The following is a 16,353-nucleotide window of genomic DNA, read 5'->3' as shown; positions in this document are numbered from 1 at the left end:
ACTTGAAGCCAAGATCACCAAACAGATGCTAAAAATACTTTGGTCATGTCATGAAAGCTGACTCACTCGAAAAGTCAATCATGCTGGAGTGATCAGCAGAAAAAGGAGAAGGGGCCATCCTAGCACCCTGACTAGACAGTATAAAAGATGACACTGAGATGACCATAGCAGATCTGAAGGAGGCAGTGCAAGACAGAGAGGCATGGAGATTGGTGACCCATAAAGTGATCGAAGGTCAGAAATGACTGAATGGCTGACGACGACAGAGGTCTTTGCTAAAATATGTATCCCAAAGTTTCCTCTTTCAAAGAGGCTGGATTTTAAGAATGCTGGAGCAATATTAGAGGGGCAGGATGGCTCCAATGATGGAGAAAAGGCTTTATTATCAATTGCATGCCTATGCTTTGGCAATGAGATTCTTGATTCTAGAAAATGAGCAAATTTCCTTCTTCAGTTCAATTTGAGTCACACGGATGGAGATTGTTCTCTGCGGTATTGAACCAGCTCCTCTACTGTGGGAACCATCATCCTAGGATCAATGTAGGTAGAAAAGCTAAAGTATCATGAACTATAGGCTTTGAGTACTTCTTTGCTCTTGGGACCTCACCCTAATATAACCTCTCTCTCGGAACCAAAGGGCAGTTCTTTTTCCTCTCATTCCACTTGACAGTGGACTCAGAAATCCCTGGAATTTATGTTTTGCTGATAATATTTGTGTTGATGGGCCAAGGGAAGGAGAATTACTCTCCAAGACACCTTGGCAACAGTGTGAGTCATCTCTTTCTCTATCTTACAGCTCGATGAAGTGCAGCAGGCATTTCCTGAAGTTGTCAGGGAAATCTGGCATGCTGCAAAGGCATATGCTTACATTAATGAAGATAACTTTATATAAACATCAAGTGGAGGATGTGATGGTATTGGCACATGAAGTGACAGAAAACCAACACTACAATTTGAATTCCTAATGGGGTGCAGGTAATCAACAACTTACAAGCAGTCATTTAACAACTGTTCAAAGTCATGACGGAGTTAAAAAAAAGTTATTTATGACCTCTCTTCAAAGTTATATCAGCCCCATCTCCTATGATCATATTTGGAACCACCTGAATTTTTTTGTAGGAAGTTAGCACCCACCCCTCTCCTAGAAAAATGAAATATTTTAGGAAATATTTCCTAAAATTTAGGGCAGACTATTTCCCCTAAAAGGGAGGCAGAAATTCAAACCCCCCCCTTTGTTAATGGGCCATTAAGGCCTGAGCCAGTCCATTCTACATAACAGATAGCATTAGCCCTCTACCCATCTCACCACATGGCACCTAGGAAGATTACATCAGCCAGCAAGGCTCAACCCCCTGGGAGTCTGACAGCCAATGGGATACATTTCTTGTACAGGAACAGGAAACTCTAAGGTGGGGCCCAACAGAGGGCCTAAAACCAGGGCACTCTCAGCATCTCTGCCCTTTTCTGCTCAGGAGCTCAAGCCATGTGATCCTGTCCATCATTAAACCATCTTCCCAAACAGTCTCCATGTTTCCAGTGTCTTTTTCACTTGGAATTGAACCTAGAAGGATATTTCTTCCAACATTATGACCAGTTGCAGCATACCATAGTAATGTCATCATGTTTTGGATTGTTGGGTTTTTTTTTGTTGTTGCAAAAAAATGGCAAAAACACTATTTCATATGCCTTCTGGAAGCTCAACCATGTGTTTTTATATTATAGAGAACTCTCTGGGTGTATAAGTGGCAAATGGGTCTTTTTTAAGTGGTTTGAAGGAGAATGGGAAATGGGCTTACTACATTTAATTGGGGAACAATCTTATCTGTTTTTTGGAGGTGGGAGATAGATTGGAGACTGGATTTACTGTATTCAATCGATTGATAAGAGATGAAATTAAGAAACAAAGGTGGATATTTGATCTGGGACAAATTAGAGTTAAAATTTGGGAGGATTTGGGATTGAAGCCATGGTAAATTTTCTGAGTAGATTACAATAACAGTTTGTTAATAGAGGGTTTTAGAATTTCAATTTTGTCTTTCTTTTGTTATTATTAATAATTCTTATTACTTTCATAGTTTTATGTAATTATTATTGTTTTTCCTGTTAAATATTTAGTTATTAATATAGTATAATGTATTTAGTAGTTTAGTAATTTAAAATTCTTTTGGCCTGTTTCGCAAGGGGTGGGAAATTAACACTGTTGTATTATATTAATCAGCATTCAACTTGGAAAGACGTTATGTGTATATATGTTAATCTTTTTTTTTTTCTTTTTTTAAGACAATTTTTCTATTTAATGCCTTTGCTGTGTATTTTACTCTTTTGTTTTCGTTAATGTTTTAAAAGTTTCTATTTTAACTATTTTTTAATAAACTAAATATTATAGGGGGGAAAATTCCTCAGAATGGAGAGAGTCTCAGAAACATTTTAAGTTTCCCTTCTAGAAGAAAGAGCAATTGTGACCCTGGGAGAAGACACCACACAGCCTCCCTGACTTATCAGTGTCCAGGAACAAGAGCCTGTATAGTCTTGTGATGATAAATAAGTGGGAGGGGGGTTTAAATGGTTGGCAAAAAGTAGGGTAGGGAGATACTGGAGAGAAAGGGGAAAGGCTACCCCTGGATTCTCAGAAGGTTTAGCAGAAACTCATCTAGTCTGTCAGAGAAACAGAATACAGCTTTCAAAAACTGCCCAGGAGAAAGGTCCTTAACCTAGGAGTAGTTTTCCTTTGCACTGAATGATAAACTGTAGCAGAATAGTTTCCTGTCAAGAGTGGTGTTCCTCAAGGCAGCGTTCTTGGACCTACTCTCTTTATAATATACATAAATGATCTTTGTAATCATATCTCAAGTAACTGTGTTCTCTTTGCTGATGATGTCAAACTTTTCAATACCACTGATAATACATCCACAATTCAAAAGGACCTTGATCATCTAACTGCTTGGTCTAAAATTTGGCAACTACAAATCTCAACCAGTAAATGCTCAGTCTTGCATATTGGAAGAAAGAACCCAATCACAAAGTACATGCTTGATGGACATTGCCTCGCAGATGACCCCCACCCTGTCAAAGACCTTGGAGTTTTTATATCTAACGATTTAAGTTCCAAAGCCCACTGCAACTATATAGCTAAGAAGGCTCTAAGAGTTGTTAACTTAATTTTACGTAGCTTCTTTTCAAAAAACACCACGCTACTGACCAGAGCATATAAAACATTTGTTAGGCCAATTCTTGATTACTGCTCTCCTGTCTGGAACCCATACCATATATCTGACATCAACACAGTTGAGCGTGTCCAAAGGTATTTTACGAGAAGAATTCTCCACTCCTCCGAAACTAATAAAATACCTTATTCCACCAGACTTGATATCTTGGGTCTAGAAAACTTGGAACTTCGTCGCCTTCGACAAGATCTGGGTTTAGCATATAAAATCATCCGTTGTAATGTCCTTCCTGTCAATGACTTTTTTAGTTTCAATAACAATATCACAAGAGCTACCAACAGATTTAAACTCAATGTCAACTGCTCCAGTTTAGATTGCAGAAAACACGATTTCTGTAACAGAATTGTATATACTTGGAATGCATTACCTGACTCTGTAGTTTCTTCTCATAACCCCAAAGGCTTTATTCAAAAACTGTCCACGGTTGACCTCACCACTTTCCTAAGAGGACTCTAAGGGGCGTGCATAAGAGCACATACGTGCCTACCGTTCCTGTCCTACTGTTTCTTCCCCTATGTATATATATGTTTTTAGTACCTCGTTTCTCCTCGTATATACGTTCATATATTATATAACCCTTTATGCAATGCTTGTATATATATATATTGTTATATTGTTATGACGAAAAATAAATAAATAAAAATAAATAAATAAAATAAATAGCAGGTCAAAAGGGCCTGGGACAAAAAGGAAGAGCTGGAAAAGTTTGGTTGAACTTGAATTCTCTGCTCCTGGAAGACAATAATTTTAGCAGCTTCGCTGTGGGATTAGCTATTTTGCTCACAATATATGATATCAGGTCAGCCTTTTGTTTCTTTGATAACGGGTAAGAAAAATCTGTTTTCGGTACTAAGCGAAAAAGAAGGAGTCACCTTTCAGAGAGCCACTCACATCCTGGTCACCTTGCAGCTTGATTAGTACAACACACCTCACACCTTGAATACCACCCAGCCGCTTCATTGGAACTTGGCCATTTTTCAGCTGGGGTCACCAAATCAAAGGAAAGATTTTTGCATGAGATGGAGAGAAGAGAGGATAATTTGACCTCCCTATTTCTCCTGGCAGTTGGCCCATCTTAGAATACTTCATTTTTATTTCGAAGGTAAAAGCATCGAAGGAGATTGAAGAATATTTGACCAGTGCAAACATTTACAGTATCACATATCAAAGCTCTTGTTAAACCTCCCACTGTGAACAATTACTGGATATTGTGAGGACACACATGAAGTACCATAAGAACATGGCTTGTCAAATTTTTTTCTTCAGGCAGGGATCTCTTCATAAAGACACATATTCAGTTGTAATGTTCCAAGGCCAGAACTGCAGAGGAGGGAGGAGGAGAAGTGTTTGTAGGTACCTGGAATTCTTTACTAGAGGTGACTTGGAACAAAAGGGCAGGGAGGAGTTCTTTTTCCTCTCATTCTACTTGGTTTTCCTGTTGATGGGCCATGGGAAGGAGAATTACTCTTCAAGATACCTTGGCAACAGTGTGATGCATTTTTTTCTGTGTCTTCCAGCTCAACACCATCTAGCAGGCATGTGCAGCATTTACTAATGAAATCTGGCATGCTGCAAAGATGTATGCTTTCATTAATGAAGTAACTTTATTTAGAATATTAAAGGGAGGGGATGAGAGTACATGAAATGACCGAAAAATAGTCCCACGCTTTATATCTTCATTTGAGTCCAGGTAATCCTCAATTTAAGACGGGTCGCTTAATAATTATTCAAATCTTGACACTTGAAAAAAGTTATTTAGGATCCCTCCTCAAAGTTATGACAGCTGTACCACCCCATTTGCCAAGCAGCTGAAATTTATAACCAGTTGAGGCGTACTATAGCAACCTTTTTGTTATTTTCCAGCAAAAAAAAATAATAATCCAAAAAAACCCCATCAGATAACCTGGATTTGGACTTGTGACCCTGTAATACAATTAATGATGATAGGATTCACTTAACAACTGTTGTAAAAAATGGTTTTAAAGTTTAGTCTGGTCACATGGTGACTTGATCTAAAATTGCACTGACTTAAGACCAAAATTTTGGTCTTAGTTGTTGTTGTAAGTTGGGAACTACCTGTATTTGTTTTCCAGCTACGTAGCAAAGAGCTTAAATTTCGATATCTGTCTCTTTCAAGTTGTTCTCACTTTGATTAGAGGCATATGGTTCCATTTGCCAAATTCCTTTCTGCCTTTTTCTCATCTTTTTTTTACCATGAAGGTGACCTAGCAGTAGAGAACTGTGACCTCCTTCCCGCCCCTATTTAACCAGTTAAGGTGGAGAATCAAAATTCAATCTAGCAGGACCTGGGAATGGACACATGTTGCATTAAGGCTATTTGTTCTTTTCTGGAATCCTGTTCCTTTAGATAGATATGCACAATCTTTTGTGCTACATTTTCAGTATCCTTCAAAACATTAGTCAAGCTTTCTCTACTTTTTCAATATTGTTTAGACATGTATTATATGGATGTGTTTATTGGATTTTAGATAACCATTTTATTATCCTCACTACTTAAGGGTTATTTTATTTATAAACAATGTAGAAATATCTTAATAATATCTAAATGCAACTGCATATTGCATTTAAAAAACTGTGCTTGATTACAGTTATTTTAATCTCCATAATAACATGTGATCAAGTAGAAATTGAATCTGGAATATTTGTAGCATAGTTCAGTAGTTTTCTATGAATAAATGTGGCCAATTGGTGGTCCACAGTCTAATGAAGTCAAACAATTACAATTTATTTCACCAGATGAGAAGTCAGTTCTTTTCCTTCTAATACTAAATGAAGGGTGGCACAGATATTCATCAGAGGTTTAGTAGCTACTTTTAGGATTTGCATAAATATTTATGATATAAATATAAATATGATAGAATCAAAATTGCAGAGGGGGATTTGTTTACTGAATTGTTTAATGTGCCTGACTTGAAGCTAGACACTCGTTTTCATCCTAGTACTCAGGTGACAGTGAAATAAGGAACATGGCCATCTTTTAACATTCAAAACCAACCAGACATATTTCCATCAACCTTTTCAGGGTAAAGCCATTCCCTGCCCCTTTTTCTCTCCTTGTGAATTCTGAATGGAATCGACCCATTCATTTCCCATTTAGGCGTTTCTTTTAATTTGCCCACTTTTTGTGAATGGGGTGATTTAACAATTTGGTGTATACACCCATACTCTCTCCAGTAGGCCTATTGTGAGCTATCATGAAATTATACAACCCACTCTAAACATCAGAAGTCCTTCTATAGAACTGCAAGTTTTTGCCATTAGTAAGTTTCATATAGTGGCAAGCAATACCATCTGTCTTCAATGTTCATTCTATAATTCCTTCCATTGATATGAAATTCCAACTAGATAAGTCAGAAAATATATTTAATGAGAGTTGGCATGATTTTCTCATTTTGCTGAATGGAAGAAAGCACTTCCATTCACTGTAATTTTAGTGTGATTCCTACTTCCAAATGGGCAATAATATTGTCCCCACTTTTTAACAATAGCCATCAGAAGAGGCTCTAGAGCAGGGGTATCAACTTGAATTCATTGAGGGCCGCATCAGTGTTGTGTTTGACCTTGGGGGGCCAGGATGGGCATGGCTGGGATAGGCGTGGCCAGGGTGGGCATGGTCAGCTGAACATCACTCATGTCGAGGGCACCTGTGGTGGCCAAGTGCTAAGGCAGGACTTCCCTCAGACCCTCCCTCCCTCTCATTATATTTTCTTTCTTTCTTTCTTTCTTTCTTTCTTTCTTTCTTTCTTTCCTTCGTTCCCTCCATCTCTCTTCATTCTCTTTTCTTCTTCCTTCCCCTTTTTCCTTATTTTTCCTTCTTTGCTCTCTTCCCATCTTCCTTATTTTTCTTTGTCTTTCCTCCTTCCCTTTCTCCTTTCCTGCCTCTTCTTGGATGTTCAAATGCAAAAGGGGAAACATTTTCTTTTGCTTTGAGTTTGTTTTGCTATCCTTCTGCCAATGAAAACGGAGCACATGGGGGAGCTCCATTTTCTCTAACAGAGGCACCGCAAGCTGGTCCTTTGCTCTTTTTAAGGTGGTCCTGCGGGCCAGATCTAAACACCTCAGGGCCACATTCGGCCTGCTGGCCTTGAGTTTGACATCCCTGCAACAAAGGTTTTCAGAAATAATTTGCAAATAATTCTTTAGACTATCTGGTGTGAGAATGGTTCATAAGTCTAGGGTTTCAACTTTTCATTCCTCGAGCGTCAGCCTTTTTCAGGTGGGCAATACGAAAAGCAGCAGGATTTTCAAGAATATTTGTTATTGTTGTGGGATATAACGAAAGAATTTTGCAAGCCTGAGACTTCCTCTCTACTTTGTCTTAAATTACTAAATTAATATAGCACCCATTTTGCAGTTCTGAGTATAATAAAACATAAATATATGAAAAGTTATAAATCATTGTACAGTTAAATTTATATATTTATATCCTGCCTTTATAATTTTTATAAATAACTCAAGGGGGTGAACATATCCAACATTCCTTCATCCTCCCATTTTCCCCATAACAATCCTGAGGTCAGTTGGGTTGAAAGAGAGAAACTGGCCGAAGGTCACCCAGCTGGCCTCATGGCTAAGGTAGGACTTGAATTCATGATCTTTTGCCTTCTAGCCTGCTGCCTTAACTATTAAATCAAGTGGATTGCAAAAGTTTAAAATATTTTTTTTAAATGAGTTTGGATCAGAGAGCCAATGGTACCTTCTCAGTTACTGCACCAGCCAAATCCAGCACACAGCTTTTCTTTCTAGGCCCCATGCCAACCACCATGGTGGCCTTACAATATCACTTGCCATTCAGTTGGTTAAGTGAATCCTTATGGCTTTTAAGCAAAACATTAAATGACTGTGATTTACAATCTCAGTGATTGACTGTGATTTTTCTTCCAGATGTTCCCTTATTCTGCTTGTCACAGATTGGTTCAAAGTAGTTTTCCTGGCAGTGTCCCATTGGTCCACATCATGGTTCAGGCCTTTCAATTCCTTTTGCTTGCATGAAGACACCCTACTTTTTTTTTCTGCACCCCAAGTTGAAGTACAAGAGAGACAAACCATGTCCCTCTCCAAGACATTGAGCATGCCTTAAGATCAGCAATCACTTTCTATCAATTCCACTTCAGCCCAAAACACCATGATGCATTCTCCAACATGCTGAACCCTAAATCTAAATGGGGGGGGGGTTCCCACTTTTATAGTATAGTATTCTGCCCAAATAAAAAGCCATATGGTGCTGTTATTCTTTAGAATGAGGAATGGATTCATGTAATCACTACCGGGTTGATCAGGAAAAAATGGAGCCAATTCTCATATCAGCTGAATATTTTTTATGCGCAAGGCTTACCCCATTTGCATCTCCTCCTAAATTTGTTCATTTTTGACTCAGATTTTGAGAACCTCTGCTTTAGAATTTCTTTCATGTTCCATACAGATACCTCAAGATTTGGGATATTTCTAATTTCTGATAGTCTCTAACATTTCAGCTAGCTTTTCCTTGGCTGAGACATACCCTTGATCTGACAAGGTCAAGTTTTGATGTTAATTTTATTTCTGCACTGAAATCTTGAGGTAGTGTCAGGCTAGATCTCAGTGAAGTTCTTAAGTCTAATATGGATGTGAGGGGACATCTTGTGTTTGGGGGACCTGGGAGGTCCTTTGCTTGTTTTTATGTTCTTTTTATAACTGTTAGTGTTTTTACTATTGTTTGCGAGCTGTCCACTGTCTTAAAGTCACCAGAGAGAAAACAAAGGGAAGAAATGGATGATAAACAAATAGACAGACATACAGAGGGACAAATAAATGTTGGCTACTGCACTTTTCTTCCATAGTTTTCCAATGTGAAGGGAATATGACCCAAATGTCGTGCTGATAATATCAATTGGGATCACACAATCCCTTTTATTTGCCATTTAATTAAGCATGTTTTCTTGAATTTTGCCTCATTGCCACTGTCTTCTCCCTCTCTGCTCTAGTGCCTTTCTCAGTGTTTTTCTATTTTTGGGTGGGGTGGAGGGAAGGTTTGTGTATGAGGGGAGAAAGAGGCAGGCTATAGAAGATATCTATGATCTGATGTTTAAAGTCCAGAGGGAGCAACAGACTCAGTTTACTTTGTATAGCAAAGGAGGGGGGGAAAAGGCTATTTATTCCTACTGGCCTCCAAAAAGCCTTGTGGTGGGAAGTCCCTTTGCCCTGGGATGAGGGAACTTGAGGGAGGTAAGGTAGAGAAGGGATGTTTTCAGGACTGAGAACCTTCACAGAGATTTATACAGAAGAAAAATCTCTCTTTGCCAAAATGCTCTCTTTGGCCCAGAGGTCGAACAGAAGCCAAACTTTTTCTGAACCATTAAGAACCCCCCTTCCTACTGAAGCTTCTCTGACTGCCCTGCCTTCCCTGGAGGATGGGAAAATGTTCTCCAAAAATACTGGCACTATCTCTGTGTTTCCTGTCAGACGGAGGAGAAGTTTGCTTTGCCTCATACTCATTCAAGGCTTTCCTTGGGCACTCTCCCACCTCAGAGCACCTCATTTTTATTTGGAAGGAAAGGGGGAGACAATTAACCAGCTTCTGGTTAAGAAGGAGGCTGATTTCACTTGCCCTTTTACCTCTGGCCTTCAAGCTCTGAGGGGGAAGGGGAGGGGCCTAACTTGTTTGCAGCAACTGCCACTTTGGCTCAACGGCTGTTTCAGAAGTTGGGGGGGAGGGGGAGTTCTTTTGAAATTGTTTCACTGCCTCCCCTGTGAGAACTCAGATTTTGAACAGCTTTGCAAGAAGGGGAGGGCGACTACGATAAAGCCATGGAAGTTGGGGAGGGAGTTCTTTTGAAATTGTTTCACTGCCTCCCCTGTGAGAACTCAGATTTTGAACAGCTTTGCAAGAAGGGGAGGGCGACTACGATAAAGCCATGGAAGTTGGGGGGGGGGGAGGCAAGTTGGAGAAGAAGGTCAAAAATATGGCAACTCCAAATCTCAACCAGCAAATGCTCTGTTTTACACATTGGAAAAAAGATTCCGAACACTAAATACAAGCTTGATGGACATGACCTTGTAGATGATCCTCACCCCATTAAAGACCTTGGAGTTTTCATAGCAAATGAATTAACTGCCAAAGCCCACTGCAACTACATTGCAAAAAAAGGCTCTAATAGTTGTAAACTTAATCTTGCGTAGCTTCTTCTCCAGAAATATTACACTACTAACCAGAGCATACAAAACATTTGCAAGACCAATTCTTTAATACATATCGCCTGTCTGGAACCCACACCTCATTTCGGACATTAATACAATTGAGCGTGCCCAGAAATATTTTACAAGAAGAGTTCTCCACTCCTCCGAATACAACAAAATACCTTATGCCACCAGGCTTGAAATCTTGGGTTTAGAAAATTTAGAACTCCGCCGCCTTCGGCATGACCTGAGCTTAACTCATAGAATCATTTGTTACAATGGCCTTTCTATTGAAGACTACTTCAGCTTCAATAGCAACAATACACAAGCACACAATAGATTTAAGCTTAATGTGAACCGCTCCAATCTTGATTGCAGAAAATATGACTTCAGTAACAGAGTTGTTAATGCCTGGAATGCACTACCTGACTCTGTGGTCTCTTCCCAAAATCCCCAAAGACTATCTACTATTGACCTCACCCCATTCCTAAGAGGTCTGTAAGGAGCGTGCATAAGAGCACCAGTGTGCCTACCGTTCCTGTCCTAATGTTCCCCTTGATTGTATCCAACTCGTATAATTATTTCATGCTTATACACACACACACACATATGTGGTATAGTTATTTCATGCTTATGCTTATATATACCATTGTGACAAAATAAATAATAAATAAATAAAAGGTGATGTAGGAGAAGAGGCAGAGCACGGGGTGAAATCAAGAGAGGAATTGATCTGGAGTCCTTAAGTTCCCACAAGCAGTAACAGTAAGAGTTGGAAGGGACCTTGGAGGTCATCTAGTCCAACCCCCTGCTCACGCAGGAAACCTATACTAGGGATTCAAACTGCCGACCTTTCTGATCGACAAGTTCAGCGTCTTAGCCATTGAGCCACTAACCAGGCTGAGCAATCCAAGTTATCCCCCTTCCCCCTTTAATTCTTTTTACTCTTATTATCTAGCACCAGTTTAGTGCTGTTTGTTGACTGGGTTCTTGTGTATAAGTGTGAACAATAAATCTTCTGAACTGAAATGTGTTCAATTCTGAGAACAAGGCTATTAAGTTCTGAGAACTTATCAATATAAACGCAGAGGCTTGTCTGATGCAAGAACACTTTAATAACTGACAGGAATGATAATAACCATGAATCAACTTCGTGCCGGCTTCACACATTAAGAACAAGACACCCCAGACAGCTGCTTAACTACTAACTGTCAAAACAGAGGAACCAATAAGAAGACTCCAATTTCCCGCTCCTTTAGTGCCTGCGTCTCAGCCAATCAGAACGCTTGGCAACTAGCCCGGCTGAGACGCGGTCGTAACTATGAGGACATAACAAAGGCAATTGCGAGGCAGAGGCATGGCTGATGCAACGAACTCTTTATTCTAACAATAACAGCTAACAATAACAACAAGGTACTCCGCGGCTGATCGGCACACTGACAGGGAGTTGCTGTCTGACAGCTGCTTAAATAAGAAGCTGTCAGACGGGAGGAGCCAATAGGGGAGCTCCGATTTCCCGCTTTGTTGGCTGCACGCGTCTCAGCCAATCAGGAGCGATGGCAACAGACCGGCTGTGACTGAGTTGTAACTGCCAGGACATAACAAAACTTAACCCATGGTCCTGATTCTTTGCCCCTGACAAAGAATACCTAATTCTGCCTTGATTTTCATTAAGGCAAAGAACATGTTTTAGGAAGAAGGGGAAAAAAGATGCTCAGCTCTGGTGCTGTACAGATTTCTTAGACCACAATTTCCATTGTCCCCATGCAGCATGAATATTGATGGGGTCAGAAGAATTTTCTTGCTCCAGTTTCCTAAACTGGATCATGAATAAACACAGATTTCAGCAGCTGGAAAATTACTTTAATCACAAACAGTGGTTAAAGGTGTCCTATATAGTTAGCCTACATAGATACCAGTAGAGGCATATATAATGACAAAGCAGGCTTTAATCTTTAAATTTGCATATTGAGGTGGTACTACCCTGGGCTTTGATCATGAGGGGTATACATTGACTTTATATATTCAAATATTGCCTGGAGGAAATGAGAAGTCTGGAAAGGAAGATGGCCCTTAGATATGTAGATTCCTCCCTAAATGTAGATTTGTTATGAGGGGGTGGTGAATCTCCTTATCTTGAGGGTATTCCACTACTTTTCTTAATTAATTTACCATATGTTTGTGTGTGTGTATCTATAGATATACACTGTGTGTGTGCATGTGTTTTACCAATAGGAATAAAATACAAAACAAAAAACATACATCCAACAATAAACAACAATATTTTTATGAACAAGAAAAAAAAGAAATAATGTGTACATAAAAGGAAGAAAAGAAAAAAAGATGACCCAAACATCCAATATTAAACTTATAAAAAAAATCCACCCTGGCTGAATGCTGAAAAGAGAAATAAAAAAAACTGAAAAATTCTCCTCAAAGTCTAACTTCTAACAATGGAAAGTTGAGCAAATAAAATAAATAAATAAATAAATAAACCCATCTGGAGGTGCATCAAGTGGGGAAAGTTGATTAGTTGGTGATGGCAAATTCTATCTGTTCTTGATTGAAAAGAAAATTTCCTTAATTTCTTTAGTTATCAATACAAGAAAATGAATAAGAAAATAGTAGGTAGGATTTTGTTGTATATAATAGTCATATTTGTACAATAAGGTGTAAATGACCTCAGATTTCCTTTAATAATTTTTTAAAGGTACATATAACTAAACATAATAATACCTAGCTCTCTTTAATTATAATTGAACAACTTTAATGTATATTATATCAATGAAATGTAATTGGGCTGTACTAAGCAACATATTGTTTACCCTTTGTTTTTAAAGTCACTTTTTATTAACAGTATATTGGATTGTCAAAGATATGAATTAATCTTTATTACTAACTCAGCTAAAAACCACTTTCATTTATAAACCACAGATTGCTTTCAATTTATTGATTGCAACATGCTTAACAGTGAATGGAAATACTGATGTTAATAGTGATCTAGTGTCCTTCAAGCAAAGGCCACGTAGCCCTCTGTCTGAAATGTATTAATTTGGATTCCTGTGCTGAGCAGAGGGCTAGACTTAGTGACCTCAATGCCTCCTCCTAATTCTGTGATTCTGTTATGACTGGAGACATTTTTGTATTATATACAGCTGGATGTGCTAGGCTTTGTTCAGAATCCAGAAATGAGATGGGCAATTCCCTGCAAGCTATGTCTGTTCTATTATTACTCCATGCAACCTCTGGCAAATTGCACTGTATATAATATATAGTAGCAATTTATGCTGGGATGAGGAAACTTTTCTGCCAATACTTCTAGCCCTCCGGGTCCTTTCCCATTAGGTATGCTGACCACTCTCATACAAACTAATAGGGACTTAATTAGACAATTTATTGATTAAATTGGGAAGGCCTCAGTTGCCAGAGACATGTGGACAAATCAGAATGTGAATCTGTAAGGGATAGGAACAGAAAAGAAATAATTAAAAAAAGACACTACAGTAGAATAATTAGGTTTCTAAGGATAGGATAAAATAGGAAAGTTAAAATAGAAAGTGAAAGAAAAAGATAGGATGGAAAAGCCAGATAAGTAAATAATCCACAAATAAAATATAGGAAAGAATTAAGTAGATAGATTTTTCTTAATGTGTGTGTGGGGCAAAGGTAAATACACTAAATTGTTTGCTTTAACTGTTGTAATTTTAATTCATTTTAATATTTATAATCGTTGAATGCTTGTTTTATTTTGTTATAAACAACTCAAAGTCGCCTGAATTGCAAGATGGGTGGCAAATAAATTTGATAAAAAAATAAAATAAGTAATTCACCTTGAGCCATGCTGATTCCTGTTCTTTTTTTGGTAGAGAAAGAAAGTGATTTTGTCTTCTTACAGGATATTTTTTTTCACCTTCTCAGTTTAGCTATTAGCTCTGGAATTTCCAGGTGATCCCAATCCAAGTGTTAACCTGAGTCAACTTGGTTTAGCTTCTGAGATCAACTAAGATAAGCTAGTTGCTGCCACCTGCTGAGAATAAATGTGAATCACATACTGAAGTCTTCAAAATGTATTATATATGCAATAAAAATAGAAAGCATTTATTAAAGAGCATCATAAAGAAAATCTGTGCACATATTAAAATCATGAAGTGGGCTCTGAAAAAGAAAAGCCCATTTTGAAAGAAGTGATTGCCTTTTTTCTCCAAGTGCGAAAACCTGCTTTTTTAAAAATCATAAAATTAGGAGATTTTATAGAGGAGACTCTACTCCACACCAGGCTTGAGAAATCCAAACTGCTTTTCCAACAACTTTATTCAACCTTCCACAATAGTGTGTGTTGTGATTTGAGATAGCTGTGCTCCTCTTCTGGAATGACAGGGATGTTCCTGGCAAAGCAATTTAATCAATTCTAAGATGATGAGGATTCGTGTCTTGTTTCTCTCAGCAAAGAAGTTGGTGACTTCTGGGAGATCAGAACACAAAACATATAAAACTGTTAATTAAAAGCACAATTAAATCCAGTGGCATATAGGTAGAAAATATGTAGGTTTAGAATATGGTGGTTGTAATTCTGCCTTTCTGGCAATCATAGTTTGTGTAGAATCAGGTAGCTTTAAGAGGAAGATATTCTAATTTTTAATGTTAAAAAGCCGTTATTATTTGCAAAATTTGATTTACAACCCATCAGCTGTAAATTGTAGCTCTGAAGCAGTCTTAGACCTTAAAAGTCAGCTGCTTTTCTAGAGAAAGGAAGAGGTGTCAGTGCTATTAAATATAGGTTTGTATCTAATGTCAAGTTAATCCCAAAGTTAATCATTTTCTGCCAACTGTTTAAATGCCAGGTCTTAGTGGTCATTCAAGGAATTATGCAAAACAAACACATTTTTTTTCTGTCATTGCCAGATTTTACAAGGCCTGCCTGTCAGATTTATTTAGTCACTGAGCCTTTGCCTACAAAAAAACTGCTACAGTTTTGTGCCAGACATTTTGGTGAGTTCTTTTGAGAAACGTAAGAATTTATGTTTATCTCACTATCTCTTTTTTGAACCTTGATTCCAATATAGATTATAATTTGAAGCTCATCCTCTTCATAGCCTACTGAAATGACACTAGTTTAGGTTGATATCTTGGTACAGGTCATAAATCAGTAATTTTAGATGAGTAATTGTAGAGACTAAAGAGAAGCTGTTGCCTAACCAAAAAGGGCTGAAACATTCTTTTTTAAGTTCAGAACAACCAGAAAACATTTGGAAGAGGCTCAGACATTTCCCTGATACATGGGGTGGGTGGGGGGTGTATAAGAAGGGAGTGGGGAGAAATACAGCATTGGCAGGAATAGAATAGAATAGAATTCTTTATTGGCCAAGTGTGATTGGACTCATAAGGAATTTGTCTTTGGTGCATATGCTCTCCGTGTACATAAAAAGACAAGATACATTCATCAAGAATTATAAGGTACAACAATTATAGTCATATGGTACAAATAAGCAATGAAATCATATTAGGAAACAGTCAATATAAATCGTAAGGATACCAGCAACAAGGTTAGTCATACAGTCATAAGTGGGAGGAGATGGATGATAGGAATAATGACAAGCAGACTTAGTAAATAGTTTGACAGCATTGAGGGAATTATTTGATTAGCAGAGTGATGGTATTCGGGGAAAAAACTGTTCTTGTGTCTAGTTGTTTTGGTGTGCAGTGATCTATAGTGTCGTTTTGAGGGTAGGAGTTGAAACAGTTTATGTCCAGGATGCAAGGGGTTTCACTGCCTTCTTCTTGATTCGTGCAGTATACAGGTCCTCAATGGAAGGCAGGTTGATAGTAATTGTTTTTTCTGCAGTTCTAATTATTTTATTTACAAAATTATTATAGCCAATCTCAATAAAGAGTATTCCCGTTTTCCTGTTGTGTTGATTTCATGGTCTGGTCTACCTAATGGAGCTGACAGTAA

At 38.2% G+C, this 16,353-nt stretch overlaps 1 protein-coding gene across 6 annotated transcripts in view; it reads left to right on the top strand.

The window, feature by feature from the left end:
* Positions 1-3,816, top strand: part of MAPK12 (mitogen-activated protein kinase 12) — a 55,468-nt gene extending 51,652 nt beyond the window's left edge. Inside the window, exons 15-16 of one of the 6 annotated variants that reach the window (XM_058190201.1) lie at positions 797-975; positions 2,387-3,797. The gene's annotated coding sequence lies outside the window, so the exon portion shown is untranslated. Of the gene's footprint in view, positions 1-796 lie in introns of all 6 variants that reach the window. The other 5 variants (XM_058190204.1, XM_058190208.1, XM_058190203.1 and 2 more) reach the window with 5 other exon arrangements.
* Positions 3,817-16,353: the final 12,537 nt, after the last annotated feature.

The sequence above is a fragment of the Ahaetulla prasina genome, chromosome 7 (genome assembly GCF_028640845.1).
Source record: "Ahaetulla prasina isolate Xishuangbanna chromosome 7, ASM2864084v1, whole genome shotgun sequence".
In the NCBI taxonomy this organism is placed as follows: Eukaryota; Metazoa; Chordata; class Lepidosauria; order Squamata; family Colubridae; genus Ahaetulla; species Ahaetulla prasina.
The sequence above is the reverse complement of the archived record's forward strand: the minus strand, read 5'-3'. Positions and strand labels throughout refer to the sequence as shown.